The following is a 26853-nucleotide window of genomic DNA, read 5'->3' on the forward strand; positions in this document are numbered from 1 at the left end:
CTATTCCCTAGTACATGACATATATGCCACCATCTTCCTGAAGACATCCCTAGTTTCCCAGCTAGAAATCATCTCTTTCTCTTTTGAGTTTTGTAATACTTCTACTATCACAGTGACTGGCTGTGAGCATGCAAATCTCTATTAAAATGACAAATAAATAGTGACCATATGTGAGAATAAGATTGTTCTAGATGTATACCCATACCAGAATCATGGAGAGATATTTTAGAAAGAAAATTCCTCTAACCCATTGGGTAGTTGAAGGCTTTTGACTACTATGTTTTAGTAAGAGGATACCATTATGAGTAATTATACATGAATTGCTATGTGCAACTTGAGACAGTCTGCAGCTAAACAGAGATCTCCAGTTAACATGAGAGTGCTATCTAAGATTAACTAGATGACACAAGGGAGTTATTACTGCATCTTAACCACTTGAATTAATCCCCTAGGAAAGACAGGGTTTTACAAATCCAGTAGTCTCATTGTGATAGTGTTACTGAATTTGTTTACCAAATTTGAATACTACATCCTGCAAATGTTTTCAATTATCTCTTAATTTAATTCTTAAGATTTTAGATGTTATTATCTTTCTTCAGAAATCAGTCCTTTTCCTAGAATTTATAATGAAGTTGTTCACATATTGAACAATCTATTTTATTGCATTAATTACTCCCCACCTCACATTTTTCATATGATAATTTGTTATTTACTTATCTTCTCAACCAATAATTAGCTCATAAACTGAATAAGTCATGATTCTGGAAAAATATACAGATGCCTCTCATTTATTCACCAGGAGGGTTTTAAAATCCAACATCTTTTCCTGTAAAATGAAGCAGCTTTGAATAATACCAATATTTGTGAATACACTTGGCTAGTAATTAATCCAAGGTAATTAGACTGTATATTTATAATTCTAAAAAGTCCTTGCCTCTTTAAGAGTTAAAATTAAAAGTGAAAGTAGCTCAGTCATGTCTGACTGTTTGTAACCACATGGACTATACAGTCCATGGAATTCTCCAGGCCACAATATTGGAGCGGGTAGCCTTTCCATTCTCTAGAGGATCTTCTCAACCCAGAGGCTGAACCCAGGTCTCCTGCATGGCAGGCAGATTCTTTACCAGCTAAGCCACAAGGGAAGTCCAAGAATACTGGAGTGGTTAGCCTATCTCTTCTTCAGGGGATCTTCCTGACCCAGGAATTGAACCGGGGTCTCCTGTATTGCAGGCAGATTTTTTACCAACTGAGCTATAAGGGAAGACCCAAAGGCAATATATTATTTCCACCCCTTTTTTTCTCTTCTTTCTACCAGTCTCCTGAAATTATTATTATTATTATTATTATTATTATTTTTGGTCAGCAACCCCAAGAGATATCAGAACCTGCAGAAAGGCACTCTAAATAACACCTTCACAACCATGTGTCTATTGTATTGCCTAAGACCTAGCAAGTATTTAATAAGTGACAATGTGATTAGTGAATGCTCCATGGTTATCATGTCCATTATTCTATGAGTACTACACATTTTGACCTCTCTCATTCATCTCTTCTTGGAAACTTTTTCTGGTCACTTTTCCACCTAGTAAAATTCCCTTCCACTATTCAATTTCATGGACTTTCTGGATATTTATGTTACCTGTGTGGAGGATCTGAATCCTCCAACACTTAACATCACACTCCCCTTTTAATCTTAGTGTCTAATTTTCCTGTATTTCTGTGAGCTCGTTGAGAAAGGAATTTATAAGTACCTGAGAAGTTACAGGAAAATTAAGGTTTAATTAAACTCATAGAGTTTTCCCTGAGCTGTTGAACAATACAACGCAAAGGTTCCACAATTTTTTCTGATCCTTTTGTTCGCTATGTCACAGTAATTTCCTCATGGCATCCCTGTTTCACATCTGCCTCTTTGCAACCCCATGGACTGCAGCATGCCAGGCTCCTCAGTCCTCCACTATGTCCTGGAGTTTATTCAAATTCAAGACCATTGAGTTGGTGATGCTATATACCCATCTTGTCCTCTGTCACGCCCTTCTCCTCCTGCCTTCAATCTTTCCCAGCATCAAGGTTTTTTCTTGGCCAAACTGTTGGAACTTTGGCTTCAGCATCAGTCCTGCCAATAAACATTCAGGGTTGATTTCCTTTAGGATTGACTGGTTTGATCTCCTTGCTCTCCAAGGGATTCTCAAGAGTCTTTTCCAGCACCACAATTTAAAAGCATCAATTCTTCAGCCCTCAACCTCCTTTATGGTTCAACTCTCACATCTGTACACGACTACTGGAAAAACCATAGCTTTAACTAGATGGACCTCTGTTGGCAAAGTGATATATCTGCTTTTTAATATGCTGTCTAGTTTTGTCATAGCTTTCCTTCCAAGGAGCAAACATCTTTTCATTTCATGGCTACAGTCAACATCCACGGTGGTTTTGGAGCCCAAGAAAATAAAATCTGTCACTGCTAGGCCAAAGTAAACACCGAACAATTGCCTGTATAAAGTAGTTTGGTTCAAACAACGTATGTTTTAACAGCCTAGGGGTTGTTTGAAAAATAGCATTCATACGCAGGCATACCTTGTTTTATTGCTTTGTGCTTTACTGAACTTCACAAAGTTTTTTTACAAACTGAAGTCTGTGACAGCCCCGACTCAAGCGAGTCTATTGGTGCCATTTTTCCAACAGCATTTGTTCACTTCATGTCTCTCTGTCACACTTGGTAGTTCTTGCAATATTTCAAAAATTTTAATGATTATTACACTTTTCGTGGCCATCTGTGATCAATAATCTTTGACATTACTACCATGACTCACTGAAGGCTCAGATGATGGTTAGCATTTTTTAGTAATAAGGTATCTTTAATTAAAGTTTATACATTTTTAGATATAGTGCTATTGTGTATTTAATAGGCTAAAGTGTAGTGTAGACATCACTTTATATGTGTTGGGAAACCAAAAAGTTTATGTGACTCATTTTATTGCAATATCTGCTTTATTGTGGTAGTCTGGAACTGATCTTGCAGTATCTCTAAGATATGCCTGCAATGATAGAAAAGATGCTGTTTTATTTCCTTCTTAAATAACCACTGTTACTTATGGCAAATATGCTTCTGTTAGGCAGAGCACAACTTCTGAAATCTTAGAATAAATGTGCCCAGCCTCATTTTCTGCTCCACACTGATATTTCACATAGTATTTAATTTTAATAAACAACCACCACTGGAAACTCAACTTTAACAATCATATGACAGCAAAAGCAAGTAACACAACATAATGTTGGGATAAAACTACCTCAAAGTAGTATTCCAGTCAGTAGCGGACAGATGTCAAGCCTCACTGTGCTTCTCTGGAATATTTAATTGCAACCCATGAAACCTCTGTGAATTCACTGTGGTGCCTTGATTTTCAGTTTGGGAATGGACAGTATGATTGTAAACCATACTGATTTTGGCCAAAAACTGCCCAGTTTTGAATTCTGGTTCCACTATTGAATGGCTGGTTGAGTTTGAACAACTTACCTTTCTGGGTCTTAATTTACTTATCTGTAAAATGTGGAGTGATATCACTCCTTCTCAGCTTTTCTATGAGAAAAAATGTATTAGCCTAAGGAAAGAACAAGTAAAATGCCTGGGACTATATAAAGTGGGTATCTTTCTGCTGTTATTAATGCTAGTTGGATCTAAACATCTTGCATTCGTAATTGGTATCAAATGCCTTATGGGGTTTTTATACATCCTCAGGGGGTGACTCTTTTCATATACCATCTATGGTATTTCTTTATTCATAATGAATCTAATGATACTATACTACTAGAAACTCACTGTATGATTACTCTATGTCAGGCATTGTGATAAGACTTTTAGATTCATTAATATCAATTAATTCTCCAAACAATCATGAGAGATATTATTTCCCCATTTTACAAGTGAGAAAACTGAAGCTGAGAGATGTTAAAATGTATATCCCAGCTCAACCAGCTAGTAAGTCTTTCAGCTGACTAGTATTAAATGCAGATGGGCCAGACTCCCAACTTGATATCTTCATCTACCCCTTCTGATGGAGAAGGAAATGGCAACTCACTCCAATATTGCATGGAGAATCCCATGGACAGAGGAGCCTCTTGGGCTACAGTCCATGAGGTCACAAGAGTTGGACACGACTTAGCAACTAAACCAAACTAACCCTTTCTGATAGACCAAAAGAAAAGGGAGTTTCTGTCACCTGACTAAGAATCTCAGGTCTTCTTATGACTGACGGATGAAGCAGAGGTTGTGAAACCAGATACACGCTGGGTCAGGACCTAGGAGGACTTGTATTTCACATCATTCATAATTGCAGCTTCTCAATCACAATCCTGACAACACTGTCAGTCTTCTCATCATATTTTCCTTAAGTACTGACTTAGAGGAGAAGATAGAAATATTCAGGTCAGGGTAGTTGAATATTAAATGAAAATCTTAAGGGGTTCATTATAAGATACATCACCTCTAAAATGATTCATCTATAAAAGGAATTTATTTTTTCCAAATTTGCCAGCTTTTAGAGAGACTGTTTTAGAAATGTTCAGCGTTTAGAGCATGTGCAAAGTCCACCATCCAAGGAACAATGGATGATATTGATTTCTTCCAGCCACTCAAACCTCTATACGCATTTATGGTGTCCTAAATCAAGAAGCAATTTTTGTTTTTTGACAATGATATAGAAAGTACCTACTTTCCCCATGATGTTATATCTGCTTTATGTGGTTTCTTTTCTTTCTTTTTTTTAAGTTTCTTCTATGGTTTTTCTATTGTTAAGCAGGATTAGACATGTTTTAAAGTCAGTCCTTCAATAAGAGTGAATATTTACATATCCTAAATCAAAAAGCAATTCTGTTTTTCTGACATCAATATTTTAAATGATGATCCTTCTATCTCTTTCATAAGACTTGGTTCACTGCTTTTTGAATGTGTCTGATGTAAATGTCAGATGTAGAAAACATAAAGCACTTTTCTTTAAGAAGGACACTGGTCTAGCACAATTTTGGCCATGAGAAATATTCAAAAGTAATGCAACAGCTAACAAATAAGTGCTCCAATACTAGACAACAGTTTAAAAATAGCATCCATAGATAGGTTAAAATTTATCTAACCTGTGAAAACAGTTGTAAGACACATTTATGAAGAAGAAATATGTGAAAATAATTAAACACTTAAAAATTACAATTCAAAAAACAGAGCAAGAGAAGGCATTAAAAATGGAATCTGTATTTCGTTTTTCAAAAATCTGTATTCAAAGTATGTATGTATATATAAATAGAAATAGGAGTCTATTTGTTTTGCACTTAGATTTACTTCAGAAGATCATCATCAAAACTGTTTAAAAGAGGAGAATAAAAAACATAATATCATTTTAAAAGATATTGCTCAGATCCTTTTTTTCAAATCTGTTCAGAGGCAACAAATGATGTAAAATGAATTACTATGTATCTTAAATAAGAATACAGTGTAAATGTAGACTCAAAATAACTATACTGTTTTAAAAAGTCAGCAACAGCAGAATAACTGTTGTTTAGAGTTAAAAATCACAGCCAAAAGATGAACTTATTTTTAAAACTGGGAAGGGAAGAAAAAAAGATGATACATTATACCTTACTTACATTATTTTGACTACTTAGAAATATAGTATAGGTTCTATTTTCTTTTGGTTTTTGTGGGTTTTAAGCCAGAAAATTAGCAATAAAAGATACAGACTATTTCAGAGCATGACACTATTTTACTCTAAAAATTTGCACATATCTACATACATCTAAGTTTCCCCTTAGAGAGTGAATATAGAAACCACTGTCACTGGATTTTCATGTTAAAATCTGAGTCTCAGTGTTTGCTCTGCAGTCTTGGGCAAGTCGCTTCATCTCCATAGAACTCAGAATCTCAGTGTTCATTGGGGATTGTAGAATAATACCCAATTTATTAGAGTTTTAAATGTAAATTTTTTTTTTCTCTTGAAATCATAGGCTTAATTTGTATGACTTATAAATTTATACATAATTTTAGTAAAATAAGAAAAGTTTTTACTTTTGCCATGATTCATTTTTAATTATTTCAAGTTGAGTAGATTAAACATACTTAAACAATCAAGACCATTGACAACTGAGTTTTTTGCAGTGTTCTCAAATATTTTAAATGGCATTTATAAAATTAAATATTTTGTTCCCTCAAGTGTTTCAAGTCCTAACCAATCAACTCGAGGACCCTAACAAAGAAAATCATTTCAAGTATTTAAATGTTGTACATTACCCTCATAAAATAGCAAATCTTAACTTTCTTTTAAACATTTCAAAATGTTTTAAATTAGTTAATTTTCATTTATTTTCAACTTAAACTGATCTGTCTAAAATCAGATATTTGATTACAAACTTAAAAGTGCAACCATAGGTCTTAATTGTGTAGGGATTCCTCAGAGTCTGAGGTATTATAGGCCCTTTATACATCAACACACAGTAGTACTAATGAGCATAAACTTACCTTAAACTAAACTCCAAGGTATTGATACCTTGGGTTTGATTTATGTCATTATCTCTGTGCTGCGGCTACTTAGTCACTCAGTCATGTCTAACTTTCTGCGGCCCCATAGACTGTAGCCTGCTAGGCTCCCATGGAATTTTCCAGGCAGGAACACTGGATAGGGTTGCCATTTCTTACTCAAGGGGATCTTCCTGGCCCAGGGATTGAACACACATCTCTTGCATCTCCTGCATTGCCTGGCGTGTTCTTTACCACTAGTGCCACCTGGGAAGCCCCATTATCTCTATATTTCATTCTAAAACATCTTCATGTTAAAAGACATTTAATCTCTAAGGAGTTCAACCACCTCAAATGAATTAAAACTTTTGGAGGGCAGAAAATTGAGAACAGGAAATGTGTGCTAGGCACTAACTATGTCTGGGTAATTTTCTGCATAATACACATGAGACATGATCTTGTAATTGTACTGTTATGATATAATTGTAATTAAATTTACTCTAATAACCGAAGACTGTAAGCTTAAACCCTTCAGATGGAGGTAGATTTTTGCTAGTACTAGTTACACTCTTAAATAGCCTTGAATGATTCATTTTGCAATTCTTCACCCAGGTTACAGTTAACTCCTTTCAGTGAGCTCTTTGCAGTTCAACTAATTCCTTATCCATTTCACATTATTCTCATGCGGCTGGAGCAAAACTTTTATAGAGATGTCTGTCTTTGGGGGTCACAACTCTGAAATCCTGCTATTTACACACATTAGCACTTAACATAAAAACTGAAAGGTGATAGAACAGAGAAATGCATCATCTTCAGAAATTCTCCAATATACCTGAAAGTATGGTCAAATATTGCTAACTCACTCGGCATTTATCACTCTGGAAAACATAAAATTCTAGACAATTTCATTTTGATATTTTGGTGCCTAAAGGATGATTAATAACACATTTAAAAAGCAATCTAATTTTAAGCAGGAAAGGTTATTTATTTTGCCCTCTCACAATATACACAACAAAAAGTGGCATTTTTGACATCCGCATGAATGGCAACTGCAAATGAATGTTCTTGAATTTGATGTGAATAAATATGGACTCATCTCACAATTATAGAGAGAACTGAATCAATGTAACATTTAGTCTTCAAATGAACAATGCAACTTTTAGGGAAATGGATATACAAAAGGGATCGTTTTAAACCATGTAACATATTTGATGGTCAGTTCTCTGGCTTTCATGGGAAAGGTACTTGTTTATCAACCTAGTCAGGTGAGTTTCTTTATCTACTAATATTATGACACTTGAGAATTTCAATGTTGTTTTATTATTATTATTACTGACCACAAATATATATGCTAACAAGAAAATAATTATGCTACAAAGCAAAAATTCATATGGCAACAATCATTTGTAAATATTATACTTAAATATATATATATACTATATATACACACACACACACACACACATATATATATATATATATATATATATATATATATATAAAATTTGCTTTAGTTACGTATTTGTCACTGAACTGTTTTGGTTAACCATGAGCCTGGAGAAATATGGGACATTCTTTGGACAGATTTCTAATCAACAATATTTATAACTTGATATATAATAACACTTAAGTTCACAGTTATTAGAAGAATCACTTAAGAAATTTATAAAGCTTACAAGAATGAAGAGAAGTCATATATATTCTTGACTCTAAGTATGTGGGTATCTGTGAACCTGCTTTACTCTGTTTTATTCCCATCAAAGGCCAAAATCAGCACATAAGTCTTATAGTTTCATCTTGGTTGAGATTCTAATAAATTCTATGAGTATAATACACTCTGAGGTAAAATTAATATAACAAAGATATTTTTGCCTAAATTTTTATTTCCCTACTTTGACATCAATTTGTAATTTTAAGGACTTTATTCAAAATTAACCAAACACAACTTTCAGAGATAGGCTTGTGCCATATGAGTCTTGGTATATTTTTCACAGGGATGCATAAATTAAGGGTTTGCAATGTGCAATGTGCAAACTAAAGAGCCTCTTAATGAAAGTGAAAGAAGAGAGTGAAAATGCTGGCTTAAAACTCAACATTCAGAAAACTAAGATCATTGCATCCAGTCACATCACTTCATGGCAAATAGATGGGGAAATAATGGAAATAATGACAGACTTTATTTGGTGGGGGGCGGGGGGCTCCAAAATCATTGCCTGTGGTGACCACAGCCATATAATTAAAAGATGCCTACTCCTTGGAAGAAAAGCTAGACAGCATATTAAAAAGCAGAGACATTACTTTGTCAGCAAAGGTCTGTCTAGTCAAAGCTATGGCTTTTCCAGTAGTCATGTATGGATGTGAGAGTTGGACTATAAAGAAAGCTGAGCACCAAAGAATTGATGCTTTAGAGCTGTGGTGTTGGAAGACTCTTGAGAGTCCTTACTGCAAGGAGATCCAACCAGTCCATTCTAAAGGAAATCAGTCCTGAATACTCATTGGAAGGACTGATGCTGAAGTTTAAACTCCAATAGTTTAGACTCCTGATATGAAGAATTGACTCATTGCAAAAGGCCCTGATGTTGGGAAAGACTGAAGGCAGGAGGAGAAGGGAACGACAGAGGATGAGATGGCTCGATGGCATTACCAACTCGATGGACATGAGTTGAGTAAGCTCTGGGAGTTGGTGATGGACAGGGAAGCCTGGCGTGCTGCAGTCCACGGGGTCACAAAGAGTCAGACATGACTGAGCAACTGAACTGAACTGAACTGAATGTGCAAAATGGGACTTGGAGGTACTTCATAGCATTTTTTCTTTTAAAAACTCACCAAGTAATTTTGCCTGTTTCAATTCTTGCATGCTCTCTAACAAACCACCTCAAAAATTGGTAGTTAAAAAAATTTATTGTTTTTCAAAACCTAATGAGTTCACTGGATAGTTCAGATCCAAGAAACCTTCTTTCCTCTTGGTACAAACTCTGACCTGGCTAGCCTGTGTTTCCTCCAAGCAGCCTTTCTCTTTGTGTGGTATGTCCACAGGGACTCAGTAGACCTCTTCCTTTCACAGATACAAGAACTTAATACACGGTATTTAGGGTCTAAGAAAATCAAACTATTACTAGAAACTGCATGGCCCCTTAGGGACCAAGAATTGGCATAGTTTCACTTCCACTTTTGGTCAAGACAAGTTTTGAGTCCAGACAGAATTAAAGGGAAAGAAACAAAAATCATTTCTTGATGGGAGGGTGGGTACATATATACAGGAAGTTATGTGGTTATTGGTGACATTTTACATCTCTGTATATTTTGAATATAATTTTAGCTTAGAATGAATATATTAGAAATCTTGTTATCCTTAAAACATAAAAATTTAGGGAAACATTTAGTAGTATTTTTTGAAAGAAAATATTATTTTTGATTTTAGTTTTCTGTATTAATATTTTATATACTTTCCACTTTGGACTTACTTATACTTTAAAAATTAGTAAACTGTTCTTTTACTTTTTTCCCCCAAACGTTTCAAATGACTATTGCATGGAAAAGTCAACATAAGGAACAAAAAACAAAATTTCAGGGTTTGTGAAGTTTAAAACAGATTGTGCATTATCATCAAAGGAGAGGAAACTCTGAATAGGTGGTTAATTTCTCTGTTGCCTATGCCATTCCTTTTAAATTTCTGTATTGTCCTGATGCTAAATATTTGGATAGTGAAAGAGACAGTTTCCCACATGGTACTGAAAATTATTTCAGTGCCCAAGTCTGAAATATTATTATTTCATTAATAATCCTCAATAGCTCCTTTATCTTCTAAGGAAGAAAAGGCAAAGCCCTAACATGAACTGTAAAACCCTAGGTCAGGTTCTCATCTACTTCTCTAGCCTCTTCTGGCACCTGGACCTCTGGTCCCTCTGGATCTGAATCTTGCCTTCTTCAGTTTTCAGTCTTGCCATGCCTCCTCTCCTCATCTACTCTTCCTTCTATATAAACGTCTTCCCTCACATCCAACAAATCAAGCACCTACTCAGCTCTCCCCATGATGGTCATCACTGGCTTTTCCTGTTTTGTCATATTATCTTCTTATAGCACCACGGGGCTCTTCTGGGCATTTAGCAGAAGTGCTACTTTAAGTGATGATTTAATTCAAATATATCTTCTCCAAATGCTCTAAGATTCATGAGTACAAGGAATGTTTCTCCAAGCCCTAATACTACAGGCAGAGTCTTGCATATGGGGAATAGATGATAAATAATTACTCAATGAATGAATCAATGAATGAAGATGCAGTGAATGAGGTGATTACTTAATGCACAGCAGATAGAAATGTTGATAGGTATTACTTTTTAATAGGTACAAAGAGTGAAAATGAATCTCTAATAAAACAAAAGAAAAAAGTTATCTAAGGTATTGAATGGCACCCCACTCCAGTACTCTTGCCTGGAAAATCGCATGGAAGGAGGAGCCTAGTAGGCTGCAGTCCATGGGGTCGCAAAGAGCTCGGACATGACTGAGCGACTTCACTTTCACTTTTCACTTTCATGCATTGGAGGAGGAAATGGCAACTCACTCCAGTGTTCTTGCCTGGAGAATCCCAGGGATGGGGGAGCCTGGTGGACTGCTGTCTATGGGGTCACACAGAGTCGGACACGACTGAAGCAACTTAGCAGCAGCAGCAGCAAGGTATTGAAACCAGTTGACACAACTGAAGTGAAGTGAATTTATTCATTAGCAAAACGGCCAAGTAAAATGGGTTTTGTTAGCAAACTCACAGTGGTAGGTAGTGTTGTCTGTCACTCAGCAATATTTCTCATCCTCCTCTTGCAGGTACACAAGCAATTTCACCTTTTCACTCTCCTGAGTGATCTACTTTAGTCAATGAAGTGTGAATGCAAGTATATGTATCACTTCTGGGTAGAAGTACTTAAATGTTACTGCAAGACTCTAGAATTCTCTTTTCTGAAAGCAAAGTGCTTGTGGAAGCGCATGTTCACGTGAAATTTTAGCACTTAGTTTTCTCCTGGAGGATAGTTTCCTCAGAGATGGGTACACAGAAATCTTAGAGAGTTAGAGGTTGTTTCCCTTATGTGGGAGTCCCTGGTGGCTCAGATGGTAAATAATTTGCCTGCAATGCAGGAGGCCTGTATCTGATACCTGGGTCAGGTAGATCCCCTGAAGAAGGAAATGGCTACCCACTCTGGTATTCTTGCTTGGGAAAACAAGCTACAGTCCATGGGGTCACAAAGAGTCAGACACAACTGACAATTTTACTCTCATTTCCTTTATGCACTATTGGTGAGATTATACGTTGTAACAATCATTATTGAGAACAGTATGGAGGTTTTTCAAAAAATTAAAAACAGAGCTTCCATATGATCCAGGCAGTCATTTTGGGTATATATCTGAAAGAAATGAAATCACTGTCTTGAGGGTATGTGTGTGCTAAGTCACTTTAGTCGTGTGTGACTCTTTGTGACCCTGTGGACCCTGTTTTGGATGTGAATGGTGGTGCTAGTGGGTCGGAAAGAGTCGGACACAACTGAGCAACTGAACTGAATGGAACTGGTGGCACTAATGGTAAAGAATCCACTTACCAATGCAGGAGATGCCAGAAATGCAAATTTGATCCCTGGGTCAGGAATTTCCCCTGGAGGAGGAAATGGCAACCCACTCCAGTGTTCTTGCCTGGAGAATCTCATGAACAGAGGAGCCGCAAAGAGTCAGACATGACTGAGCATGCACACACCGCATCCAGCATATTTTTTTATCCATAAAAAAGAAAGAAATCCTCCCATTTATGACAACATGGATGAACTTTGAGGGCATTATGCTAAGTAAACTGAGCCAGAGAGTGGAAGACAAATACTATATAATCTTACTTACATGTAGAATCTAGAAAAACCAAATCCACAGAAACAGAACAGACGGGTAGTTGCCTGAGGTGAGTAAATACGGGGGAAGCGGTAAAGGTGGTCCAAGGGCACAAACTTCCAGATATAAAATGAATAAGTTCTTGGAATGTAATGCATGCATAGTGAATATAATTAATTGTATTGTATTGTATAATTGAAAGTTGCTAAGAGAGTAGATCTCACAAGTTCTCACCATAAAAAAAGGTGACTGTGTAAGGTGATGAATATATTAACTAACCTTACTGCAGTAATCATTTTGCAATATAAAGACCTTGCTCAATTTCCAGTGGGGTTACATCCTGATAAATCCAACAGAAGTTGAAAAGATAAGTCAAAATACATTTTATATATGTAATCTATCAAACATGTAATTTATTGAATACTATACTAAGAGTAGAAATACAGAGTGGTAGTTTGTGTATCAGCTGTTTCCCCTTGTAATTGCCTGGCAGACAGGGAATTGCAGCTGACTGTTGCCCACCATCAAGAGAGATTATACTGCATACACTAGCCTAAGGAAAAGATAAAGATTCATAATTCCAAGTACAATTTCTACTGAATGTGTATCACTTTCTCGACATCACAGAGTCAGAAAATTGTAAGTTGAGCCATTGCACATTGAGGATTGTCAGTATACATACATCAAAACCTGATGTTGTATACCTTAAACTTACATAATGTATCAATTATATCTGAAAAAAGCTAGAAAACAAACAAAAAACAAGTGAAGAGAGGATTCAGTAATAGGCATACAATAATACTTGATTTCTTGTTTGTGCCTATATTGCTCTATTCAAAGTAGATTGCTTTGACATCTACTGAATATACATCATTGAATAAAATGAGCTTTTGTTAAAAAAAAAGATTTAGAGATTGTTTGTTACTGCAGCATATCCTGATTTATGAATACTATGATTCTGGACTAGAAATAAAACATGTTTGTTTGATGGCTTTTATCTTTTTCATTCAATACATCAAACAAAATATGAATATTTTCAGGTCTAAATCACACACAAAAACTATGCCCAAAGTGCTGTTTGGCAAAGTGAAATACTTCATTATTTTCCTCCAAATTAAGATAGAATCCCATATGGACATAGCAAGCTATTCTAAGTTAAATGCAGGTTAACAGAAAAATAAGAAAGTCTCCTACTGAGCATCTGGAGAAAAAAATTATGTGTCTCATAATATTTTTAGAAAACTGAAGATCAAGAAATTATTACATACCTCCCACATAACTCTTTCTCTGTAATTTATAAATTGTTTATGAATCTAGAGATCTTTACAATTACATATTTTACCCTGAAAACTATTTCCTATTACCTGTATGCACTTTTGAGTCACCATTTTATTTCAAATCCCCCAAAAATTCATGACATACATCAACTCCAAAGACAGAGCAAACACAGTTTGTAGTGATGTAATAAATAATGGTTTAAATTTCCTGATTGCTTCATCATGGAGTGGATTACTGTGGTTGCCAAGGGCAGAGATATAAATTTAAGTTTAACATTAATTATCATTTTAATATGTACTATTTTTTACACCAGTAGATTTAGATGACATTCTAATAGCTTACTTGGAATGAGCACAGATGTATTTGAATTTATGTTTCTTTGGTATATTTAGAATCTACATTTATTAAACAAGCATTTATTGAGCACACACCACATGGCAAAAACTGTGCTAAATATTAGAACTAAAAAGTTGAAGGCATAGTTCCTATCCTTAAGAGACTTCCAACTTACTGATTTAGAATTGTTTGTGATCTGATGAATAATCTAGGTCAAATAGTGATTTCATTTCATAAGATGGAACAATAATTTTGCATCACATATAGTTATAAAAGTACATTTGGAAACATTAACTCAATTCAGTTCCTCCAGATTTGTGAAATCCAATCCAGGTATCACTGTGAACATATAGAAACTGAGTTTAGAGAGTATTTCATACATTTTACAAGGCTTCACACTTAAAAATCAATGAGGTAAACATAAACTTTGAAAAAAGCTTGATGTGTATGTATGAAAATTCAAGGTTATTTCCTTGTGTGATGCATTTCTAGAGCATAGGAAAAAAAAATCCCAATGGAAAAAATTGACCAAGAATATAGGCTGACCTTAACAATAAGGCACAGATACAACTGGGTCGAACACCATGAAATATTTGCCTGCATTTATGAAAAAAAGGTGAATTAGAGAAATATTGAAATAAATTTTGTTTGTGTGGTTGTTTTGCCACTGAATAGAGAGCATTTACAATTAATAACATGTATTGTTTATAAATATCCGGGCAATGGGAATTCATCTGCCTGGAAGTGGCAAGGAATTTGTCTTCCTAAAGCACAATTTAGTAGCAAACACAGTGACATCTTCAAAATAGTACTTTGGCATATCATTTCACATTGATTATAATACTAGAAATTTATTTTTAAGGAATCATCAGACATGTGAAGGATCCAGGTACAAGGATATACGCACCACAGCATTTTTATAAGTAGTAAATAGATACAAAAAGCTAAATATCTAATGACAGTTTGTTGTTTTGAGTAAACTTACAGCATACCCATCTGGTGGGGTAACCTTCAAATTTAGGAGAGTACTTGTGATACTCAAAATGTACACAATATGTTAATGAATGAAAACCAGTTAATAACAGAACACATAGATCCATCCCAATGTTGTATCTTACACATACATACACACACACACACACAAGATAACTGAAAAAATGCAGGATAATGAGTAATACATATTTTTCTGCAATTCCAAATTTTATATAATAAATATGTATAATTCTCATTATCAGTGAAAAAAAAAGGTGGTTAAAAAGTGATACTATTTGTTTTCAATTTCCTCCACTGCTATATAGACTAATTTACTGAAGTTTTAAAAATTTAATGTAGTTTGCAAATTTTGAACATATTTCATCATCATAGTGAGTCGACAAGTACCATTTACTTGATGAAAACGAGCAAATTCAGCTAAAGGAGTTGACATGTGATTAAAAAATTATGTGAACATGTATATAAAATGAGATGCTATTTGTTGTTAATCAACATTTTTCAGATAGCTTATGAATCAACTGGATAGCCTAGAATAAATCACTATATATGATAATAGAAGGGTAATTATTATTCCAAACAAATATGCATTCTTTTTTATATAGTTTTCTGTATTTCTCACTGCATAAGGTTATTATTTCTTTAAAAATTATCTTGGAATTAAATATTTTATTAAAATTCTTTTTTTTTAATTTATTTATTTTTTTTGCTTTTTTTTAATTTTTATTTTTAAAATTTTAATTATGCTTATTTCTCAAGTAAGGTATAAAATTAATCATGTTAACTCCTCCCAACAGGTAGAGATGAGTATTTAATCAAATTCAAGAACACATATTAGAATTTTAATTCCACAATAGCAGGACTCTTCTCTGTCCTGTTCATAGTTGTACTCTAGTACCTGAAATTGCATCAGTCACATAGTAAGGATTCAGTGTTTGTGGGATTAATATATTAGTAAAAATTATTGTCAATGAACCAGGCAGTGAATATACATAGAAGAACAAGTCAGGGCCCAAGCTTTTAGGAACTTAGACACTGGGGAGAGCAAAACCACAATAAATCATTAAAAAATTAAAATAATGTCCAAACTTCCATGAAAACAAAGTGACTGTGTCTATAAGACAATAATTGTAAATTTATGCATCACATGTTTTCAATAATTTGAAAAGAAAATGTTGAAAAATTTCAGTGTTCTGAAATGTTATTTAATTAAACTTGAAAATTCCTTTTACTATTGCTTTATTATCAGTACAATTTATTGAATTATAATATAGTCAGTATTATAATTATTTAAAATTATTGATCTGGATTAACCAGAATTTTGGGATAAATTGAAATAATATCATTACAAATAAAAACATGAAAGAAAAGAAGCTGAAACTCTTTAAAATATACTTTAGGACATCCAAAGATATATTTATAAGTCTTGAAAAGTCAATGGCATATAATGGTTTTTCTGTTGTCCTTGTTTCTTTGTGGAAAATGACTTTTACCTTTTAAGTGAAGAAACCACTAATGGTAACAGAAATTGTCTCAAGTATTGTGCAGATGATGGACGTGTATTGGTAAATGAAAGCTTCTCTCTGGTTCTCTATGTTGAGCCACACAGGGTAAATAGATTATTTTTCTTTTAAATTCCATTCTCTTCTTCTCTATAAGAAAACTGCTTCTCTCACTCTGAACGTCTTATAACAATAGATGAAATTAGAGTACAGTCAACTAAGACAGAGCTTTCCCCATCAAAGTGCTCTCCCTATAGCTTGGCAGGAAGCAATCTGTATAGACATCATTGGCACAAAATAATAATAACGTTAGCATCTCTGAAAAAAAGTGTATTATTTTAAGAGAATTTAATATGACTCTTAAATATACACTTTTGTGTTGATTTATATATATATATATATATATGGCAATATCAGAATTAACGTATCTGTGAGCACAACAGATTCACAATTGAGCGTGTTTAAGAAGCCCACCAGGGGCTTCCCTGGTGGCTCAGAGGGTAAAGCGTCTGCCTGCAATGCATGAGACCTGGGTTTGACCCCTGGGTGGGGAAGATCCCCTGGAGAAGGAAATGGCAACCCACTCCAGTACTCTTGCCTGGAAAATTCCATGGACAGAGGAGCCTTGTAGGCTACAGTCCATGGGGTCGCAGAGTTGGACACGACTGAGCAACTTCACTTCTACTTCTGAGAATTTGCTAACAAGATTAAAAGCCTAGAAAACATCTTAATGTTACACGTTTAGGGGAAAATCACCTCTGTCAATCCTTGAGTAGTTGTAAGCTTTTCATCTCAATAAAACTTTAAGGAATTTCTTAATTACTTTTATAATAGTCAATAGAAAAGTAGCAGCATATCTGGTTTCTGACTTCTTTCATTTGCTGCTCTTTACTGATTAGAGGAATTTGACAGATGCCAGAGAGGAAAGTTATGTTCTTTGGCTAAGAGCTCCATTCCAGCAACTATAATACATTCCTGATACTTGCAAAGATACTATAAAAGCCTGTATACAGTTTCTTACACAGCCCTGTTAGTCATGCAGATGTAAAAGAAGCCAAATAAATTAAATTTTGAAATAATAAGTGAATAAAAGTTTTGAAAGTAAAGTGTCCATAATGGTTTTTTATACACAAGACTGAGAAATTACTAGAAACTTTGAAATACATCATATTTGAGTTTCTTCTTGCTGCTTTAAAAGTAGACTTTACAAAAACTTTTAAAATCCATCCAATCGAGTATCTTCACTTCCAATCAGCAGAACTCACCTAAAAGAATGATCTGTTTAGAACTCAGATTTACTGTGTCATTAGAAATTGCTCTGCAAAAAATCATTTTGAATAATCACTTCTACATTTTAAGAATTTGCTCATCATTAAACTTAAAGAATTAATATAATAACTACTCTCAAAGAATACACAAACTTTCACATATTCTAACTAAATTCTAGAGTGTCACTTAGCGTATTTTCTCATTGAATGAACTGTCCTTTTGGACTGAATCAGGCATTTCAGTAAGTTAAAGTAATGTCTGTGGAACCAGTGGAAACACCCATACAGTCCATTTTGTGTGCTGTGCTTAGTTGTTCAGTTGTGTCTCACTCTGTGGCCCCGTGGACGGTAGCCCTCCAGGCTCCTCTGTCCATGGGGTTCTCCAGGGAAGAATACTGGAGTGGGTTGCCATGCCCTTTTCCAGGGGATCTTTCCAACCCAGGGATCGAACCCAGGTCTACCACAGTTCAGGTGGAATCTTTTCAGCATTATCCATTCCTTAGTAGTGGAGAAGGCAATGGCACCCCACTCCAGTACTCTTGCCTGGAAAATCCCATGAAGGAGGAGCCTGGTGGGCTGCAGTCCATGGGGTCGCTAAGAGTCGGACACGACTGAGCGACTTCACTTTCACTTTTCACTGTCACGAATTGGAGAAGGAAATGGCAACCCACTCCAGTGTTCTTGCCTGGAGAATCCCAGGGACAGGGGAGCCTGGTGGGCTGCCATCTCTGGGGTCACACAGAGTCAGACACGACTGAAGCGATTAGCAGCTGCATTCCTTATTAGATAATGTGAGGATCTAGGAATTACTGAAAAATTAAGGAAAGTAATCTTTCATTTCTGTTGAAAAAAATCTGTTTTTAAATTTCAGAATCAACTTTCAGATTAGTATTTTGGAATAAGTGTACGCCTCCATTCCTAACATACCTAACATGCTATGTTTGATCCAAAACATAGCAAAAGATATATATGAAATAATAAGAGTATAAGAAAAAAACTACCAGCAAGCCAGAAAATTTGATGACTGTTTAAAAGACAGAAAATATGAGGAAAAGTCCAGCCAACCTAGAGTATATAATATTACGCAATATAATGAGAATGGTATCATTTCTACCACAGGCACATAAAATGTTCTCTAAGTATAATATACTTTTAAAACAAATATGTGTATATATATATATATTACATATATATATATTACATATATATATACAGACACATATATATAAAACTAAAGTTGTCAATGAAAAATGCTCAGGGGACCAAAAATGAAGAGAAAATTCAAATGTAGATTGGTGAGGAAGTGGCAAAGCCAAAATAACCCAAGGTAAAATGGATCCTGCATGAAACAGGGAATCTTGAAAGACTGTGTTTATCTGGCAGAAAAAATTCTCTCATAGGTAGCCAGAACACCAAGTTTATGACACACTGGTGGTAGGGCTCAAATTTATCCCATCTGCATGATGAGGTAATTTTAGGCCAAAAAGTTAACACAGAAAGTAATCTAAAATAAGAAGAAATTATAGAGTCACTCTAGGGGCAAAAGTGAAGCAATGTTACAGAGAAGCATCTTCAACTCGCATAATGCTGGACTCTTAGATGGAAAGCAGCATCTGCTGAAAGGGAATTTGCCCTAAAAGGAAACCATAAACAGATAATGAATGAGCCACCATGAGGGAGTTCCAGCAGACACCAGTAATGGAATAATTTGCCTCTAAAAATTAAAACTAGTCAGACAAACAAAATTCAATTTTGAAATAAGCCTAGTTAAATTTTTGGACAGCTAAAGGATGGAAGAGAAACTTAGTCACAAACAGAATTCAGTTAGGTTCAGTCACTTAGTTGTGTCTGACTCTTTGCGACCCCATGAACCACAGCACTCCAGGCCTCCCTGGCCATCACCAACTCCCAGAGTCCACCCAAACCCATGTCCTTTGAGTCGATGATGCCATCCAAGAGAATTTTAAAAAAAAAGAAATAATAGAAATCTAAAAATATTTTCTCAGTGTTTCCCGGCTGGTTCAGTGATTAAGAATCTTCCTGCCAATGCAGGAGGGATGGGTTCAACCCCTGAGTTGGGAAGATCTCACATGCCACTGAGCAACTAAGCCTGTGCACCACAACTACTCAGCCTTAAAGCACTACTCAGTGCTTTAGATCCTGACTCGGTCCATGCGCCGCAGCTACTGAAGCCCACGTGCCTGGAGCCTGTGCTCTGCAATAAGAAGCCACTGCAATGAGAAGCCCACACACCATACCTAGAGAGTATCCTTTACTCACCACAACTAAAGAGAAAGCCCACACAGCAATGAAGACCCAGCGCAGCCAAAAATAAGTTAATTAATTACAATTTCTTCTGCTGAAAAGAAAAATAAATATATGAAGTATAGGTCTGAGGAAATCACAAAGAATACAACACAAGAAAGGAAAATATAAAGACATATAAAATAAGACATAGAAGAATAGAAGAATCAAATAATTAATGAGTATCCTGAAGGAAAAAATAAAGAGATGGGGGAAGAAATATTAAATATAGAGTAGCTGAGAATTTTTCAGAATTGAGAAAAAACAGATTTAGGAGCTGGTGGAGTCCTAAGTGAGATATATTTTTTAAAAAGTCACACCTACGTACACTACTGTGGTAAACCCAAAGACATCGATGCAAGGAAAATTTTCTAAAATCTACAAAAGTTAAAGGCATACATCTTCAGAGTCATGATTAGACTAGGAGCAGTCTTTTCATGAGCAAAAAATTATATTCCAGAAAGTCATCAGACAGAATATGCAAAAATGGTTGAGAGAAAATATCAGATATAGGTCATTATCAAGTTCTGTAACCAGCTATACAATTATTGTAGATATAAGAAAAATAAGTAATTTTCTCAGGCATAAATTTTAAGAGAGTTTAATACTGTTTCTAGAATCACCTGCAAGTGATCTTTCGTATACAGGGAATGAATCCACGAAATGCATGTATGTAGTTAGAAGATGTAGTAAATAAATGTCAGAAAAACATGTCATATGTCTCAGTAAACACTGACAAAAATATTGGAAACAGTTTAAAAATAAACTGAAAATAAAATAGAAAGGTAGACACCAGGTAAAATATCTTGGGAAAAATTTAAACAAGTCATTATCTTCAACTATTTTAGAAAATATGAAGTTATATATTATGTTAGGGTATTAATTTTTACTGAAATTCAATAAAGAGTGTATCTAATTTTTAAGATAGTAAAAAAGTATACAGTAAACAATAAATACAATAAACTGTTGAAATCATCTCTGGGAAGTAGGACTGGAAGGGTGCAGAGAGGTATTTTTTAGTCTAGGATGTTTGCTGTGGTTTCAAATTTCATTACTGTTGTTTCCAGGTGTATGTGTTACTTTTTTAGAACATTAAAATTTTAATTTTTTTTAAATATAGAAGAAAATTCTTAGTAACAACAGGAAAGAAATGCACAAGCATCTTGCCATGGCTTTCTTTGGTAAAAGGAACTATGGCTTTGTGTTGTGTGTGTGTGTTTTGCTTAAAGTGCTTTTTTTTAAAAGTGTATTGCATTTATAATCAGAAAATTAAATAAATTCCTTGTCTAGACCAGGTCTGATTGTTTGGTATATGCAGAAATATCACTTCTGTTTTTAAGCTATATGGATCTGAGGGCCAGCATCTCTAAAGCTTCTCTCAATGCTCCTTAACCTCCATTTTTGTATCTAACTGTGTTTTATATCTCCAAATTTAACTTTCTATTAAATAACCAATATAATTGATTGGATGATAATTGTATTTTTATTATTTTCATTATTTTATATTATTGCTTCTCAATCCTGAAGCTTTTTAGACAAATGTTATAGTAGTGATAGTAAGATAAAAATGATTAAAAAACTACTACAAAGAGTGCCTATTAATTTCAAGGTTTTCTTCCAAGGTGTTTTCACATATTAACCCATTTAATCCTCTTGCTAATACTATGAAGTATTTTTCTTTCCATTAGAGATGGGGAAACCAAGGTATAGAGAGGCTAAGTAACTCACCTAAGACCATAAGGCTACTCTGTGCTGGATGTAGAGAAGAGCAGGTGATGGATGGCACTTCAGCTCAAGTGGCCTGCCATCAGGATCCTGCTTATCACTTTAGAGCCATGCAGAGAATGTGACTTAATTGGAACATGTTTTACCAGTAAGAACATTCATTTTGTTACTTCATAGAATACATGATTCTTTTATTGCTTCTTTAAAAATATCAATATCTAAATAATTTCATTCATTTATCCATGTAACTGGAAACCGATTACGCTTCAGTTTTATATCCACTCTACTGCCATTAAATATTTGAGAGAGCTAATTTTGATTCATGTTACTAGGACCCAAATTCACTGTAAATTATGTTAGGATTCATTGCAAGATAGGTAAGTAGGCCATAGACTCCCTCATGAAAGACTAATAGAAGATCATAAGAATGGCATTGACTCTGTGTTTTTTTTTCTCCCTCTAGTTTGTCCTGTGTTAGGCCTTGACTATAATAAGTATTTAATACTAGAATACACAGTGCACAAAAATTCAATTTTAACTAAAACAGCTCTTGTCAATATGAATAATGAGAATAATTTAATTTTCTAATGAAATTTCCATTTAAAAGAATTTTTCCAAACTGAAAGATTTTTACTTAAAGCTTATTAAAGAGATTTCTATTCCTCTCTTATTTTACAGAAACAACAAAGAAGAAAGAAAAATATAGTGGTGATGGCAGGATAGAAAACAGAGCAAAAAACCCCCTGTCTTCAATGAAAAATGTGAGTAGACATTATCCCAAAACAGACTCTGAAGCACATTTACATCACTGCTTAAAAAAAAAAAAAAAAAAAGACTTAAAGGAAGGTGCATCAGGATAAAGTGATAATTACTTTCTCCTTCTCTTACTTTTAGGAGGATGTAGTTTGCCTCTAAACCTGATACCTTGTACTCCCTGCCCCCACACACTTGAACAGCCTACCCTACAAGCAAAGTATGCTACCATAGTGATACATGGTTCTACAATTTGTTGCAGTTGTTTAACTTACACTGTTACATTGCTATCATTCAAGAATCATAGTTCATATTAGGGTTGATTCTTGTTGTACATTCTTAGGATTATGACAAATATATAATGATATGTATCTGCCACTATAGTATCATACAAAATTGTTTCAGTGCCTTAATTATCATCTCTACTCTGCCTATGCCTACATCTCTGCCTACTGTAAAAGAAAAAGATCAAAGGGGTGAAGAAAGGGGAAGTGCAGATAAAAAATGTCAGTCTCAAGAAGAATCAGCCCCAGTTTGGAGGAAGTGCTTAGACAGTTACTCTTACATAGAGTTATTATCTTCTGCATATATTTCTAAAAAGAAAATCAAAGTGAACTAAAAATGTATAAAATTAAAAATAATTTGGATAATATAATAGATGTTGAAGACAGACACATGAGACCCAACATGCCTATAATTGGTGTTCCTGAAGAAAAAGAAGAAATAATATAAAAACAATCTCCACATTCTCTGGGGGGGGGGGGAAATCAAATATATAGTGTAACAATAAAAAATTGAAATAAAATAATCTCAGATCAGTGAGGTACACCATCCTTAAGCCGAGTTGATGAAGACTGACCAACTTCAGAACATATTCCGGCAAAAACAAACAACCAAACAAATAAGAATCATGTGGCCATCCATCACAATAAAAGAAAGTTATATACAAGGATGAAAACTTCAAATATATCTAAAAACTACTGGACAGCAACATTCAATACAGGAAGTGTCCTCAGCATTGTTTATAAATATTTACAAACCACTGAAGGAAAAAAAATGAATTTGATTCAAGAAAGATAACTTGTCTTCCATGTTCAAAGCAAATGGAAGAAACATTCTATCTAAGTACACAGAAAATAGAGCATCTATGACAGTTTCTTTGATGGAGGGCTAAAAATGAACTCCAGCAACCTAAGAAATGAAGATTCAAAGTAAAGAATACAGGAATGGTAAATTGAGCAATTGATAAGGTCTGAATCTTTTCAAACTTGAAATAAGTCCAAATGAAGACTGTAGGAATTAAGCCAGGATATAAATACTATAAATCTCAGTTATATAAAACTGATACTATAATTAAAAATCCGATGATATGTGTAAGAGAGAGAAAGTCCATGTGCTAATTTCTTTATCACAACAAGGACTTATAAGAGATAGTATAATATTTAAACATTCATTCTAAAAATGACTTCAAACTATTAATAATTTTATAATTGTTGTTCTTAACTCTAAGGCAATTTTTTCTGGAACTAATCTTTCTCTTGGAAAGAAATGAATGCCTATAATTTTGTCATTTTTTTTTCAGTTTTATATCAGCTTTCTTTTTTCGCTGCTTAGTCCAAATGTTAAAATAAATTCAATACCTTTGTCAGAGTAGGGTAAGATCATGTCTTTTTAACAGAACGTCTGTCTATGGATCTATCTGTCATCTATCTATCTATCATCATCATCATTGGTCATACTATGTAAATACTTATTTGTAAAAATATAAAAAATAAATATATGGTAAGAAGTCATTCTTTCTAAAGTCTTTCTTACTCAGTGAATAGCATTGGGTATCTCCAATGACAGTCTTTAAATTTATATTTGTTATTATGGGTGTTGAGAGTTCTTTTTCAAACTTTTAGGTTTAGTTTGAGTCATTTTTAATGAATATACTGTATGCTACTGTATTCTAATATGATGTTAAAATAAATACATAAGTGAATAATAAGCAAATATTATTTGCTTAAAAGTCATAACCTTCCTCCTTCACTAAGTTTGGACTAAATGTGTAATAATTTGTTAAATGACAATTTAAATTTGTTTTCATTAAGAAAAGTTACATGGAGAATTAAAAAAAAAGTATTCTGGAACATCACTAGAGATGCTCAAAGGAAGTCATGCACTGTAGTTGATGAGATTTTTTTTATAAGATGTGATAAGTTATGCATTTATATAACCTCATATAAGGCCTTATATAAAAGTTTGCAGATTTATATTTTTATAATCGTTGGACTGCATAGCCATGATGTTGCTTTTAAAAAGTCACTGAAGCATCAAAGATGAAATAGCTCTGTATTTCTGTTTGTTATACAAATCATGTCAGTATTTTTGTACGTGTCTGTTTGTTTTATGAATTTGTGTAGGTTTACATGTATGAGAGAAGGGAGAGATAAGGGAGAGTGTGCTTAAATATCTTTTTTGCCTATAAAATACAATACACATAAATTGGTAAAGCCTTTAAACACAAGAATAAAGAGAATGATAAATCCATCAGACAAATGAAAATTGTTCAAAACAAGCAATTCAGTATTCAACATATGGCTTCTTTTTTTACAAAGATCTCTGAAAAACATTTCCACTGTAGATAAGATTATGAATACCTCATTTTCCGAATTGATTCTGTGTAATTCTACTGTTCTCCCTATTTTTCCTCTTGGTATAACTTCTATTTAGTCATTCTGTGAATGTTTCTCAGAGGACATAGTCAGGATGCTGATTATTTAAACATAAGTAGTTTACAATTGGAGAAGCAAAACTATGAATTCCAATTTCCCCCCAAACTCCCAATGTTGACAGTATTCTATTAACATAACGGGTTATATGTGGCTAATCTCAGAGCTCTTAAAAGTTTTGTTCCCAAGTCATCAACTTTTGAAACTTTCCATAAAGTATTATACATACCTTAATACTGACAAGCTTAACTATTATAAATGGCAACTCCAGAAGCTATTATCTAGAAGCTACATAAATGGCACAATATCAGATGAATTTTGCAAGTTCATGTGACCTCCAGTCTTACTTTGCTTCCCTAACCAAAACCCTCCCCAAGGAAACTTTTCCTAAACATTCCTTTAAACCATCCGTTGGACACTGTAAACCCCACCCCTTTACCCTTTGATGAAAAAATTTAGCAATCACATCTTCCATTTGCCGGTACAGAAAGGGTGTAAAGCCATCTGAAAGTACTAGAATTAGCACTGTCATCCCCTCTTGCCCATTAGTTTTACTGCAGCAAAGACTAATGCAACACTGAAAAATATACCTGTAGTCTCTTGCCCTGGTTTGATCCTAAGCTCTTCCGAATACAGATTCAATACATTTTCTTTCACAGAAATAAATGCATTTTAAGCATCAGCATCATGGAAACACAGCATAAATAAAGCAGTGACTTCTCCCCCAACCCAAGCTTTTACCTGTTATGCTAATACAAAGACATTGAAAGGAAGAAAAGCTGCAGCTTGCCCAGCAATATTCTCATTGCAGCAGACAGCACAATTTTGTACTTACAGATCTTACCAGGGAAACGTCTCGGGATCTTTACAATTTTTTTCTGCAGAACTCTGTTTCAAGCTCTCAGCCAGGCATGCTGTGCATCCAGGCAGAACCAAGCCGTATGGAACGTCTATGCAGCTGGGAGATAATGGGACTCTTTTTCCCAGCTGGGACTGCAAGCCTTTTATCCACTGAGTACTGCGTGGCTCCTCTCTGGTCTTAAGCATAAAATACGCTCCTCTACCGCTGCATTCCTGACGGAACCTAGACAATTAGTTCTTGAGGCACATGTGCAAATCTCCCGTTTGGAATATTCAAAAGGAAAATTCTCCCTACATTGAAAAGCCAGCTCTATCTTTGTCATCCTTCACAGAATCAGAGAATACTAAGAGCAGCTGCCATTCCAGTGGCATGAAAGATTAAATTCACCCTCCCCTTTTTTTTGACTAGAGATAGTCACTCCTGTTGGGTCATCAGAAAATTTCTTATTGAAAACTGGGTCAGGCTAACTACTTATTAGGCTTCCAACAGGAAAATAAGTAATTTTTTTTTCTTCCTCTGGTTTCACTGCATTGTCATTTGCAAGTGAAGATTAAGCCGGTCAAGGGTCTGCCCTGATTTAGACTGTATTCAAATGTAAGCTTTCTGAAGCATGCCTGTAACTTCTGCCAATAGTTAGGGAGAAGAGAAAAAGGAAATAAAATCAAAGGATCTTATGCACTGTCACTGAAATCTCTCTAAACCTTTTTTTTTTTTTAATTTGTGCACAAGGCTTCTAAAAGATAGGTAAGCACATAAAGAAAGT

At 34.5% G+C, this 26853-nt stretch overlaps 1 protein-coding gene across 1 annotated transcript in view; it reads right to left on the minus strand.

Annotated features, from left to right (window-relative positions):
* Positions 1–26340, minus strand: part of CNTN6 (contactin 6) — a 324176-nt gene extending 297836 nt beyond the window's left edge. The window contains exon 1 of the mRNA XM_005695718.3: positions 26073–26340. The gene's annotated coding sequence lies outside the window, so the exon portion shown is untranslated. The remainder of the gene's footprint in view (positions 1–26072) is intronic.

This window comes from Capra hircus, chromosome 22, assembly GCF_001704415.2.
Source record: "Capra hircus breed San Clemente chromosome 22, ASM170441v1, whole genome shotgun sequence".
Taxonomy (NCBI): domain Eukaryota; kingdom Metazoa; phylum Chordata; class Mammalia; order Artiodactyla; family Bovidae; genus Capra; species Capra hircus.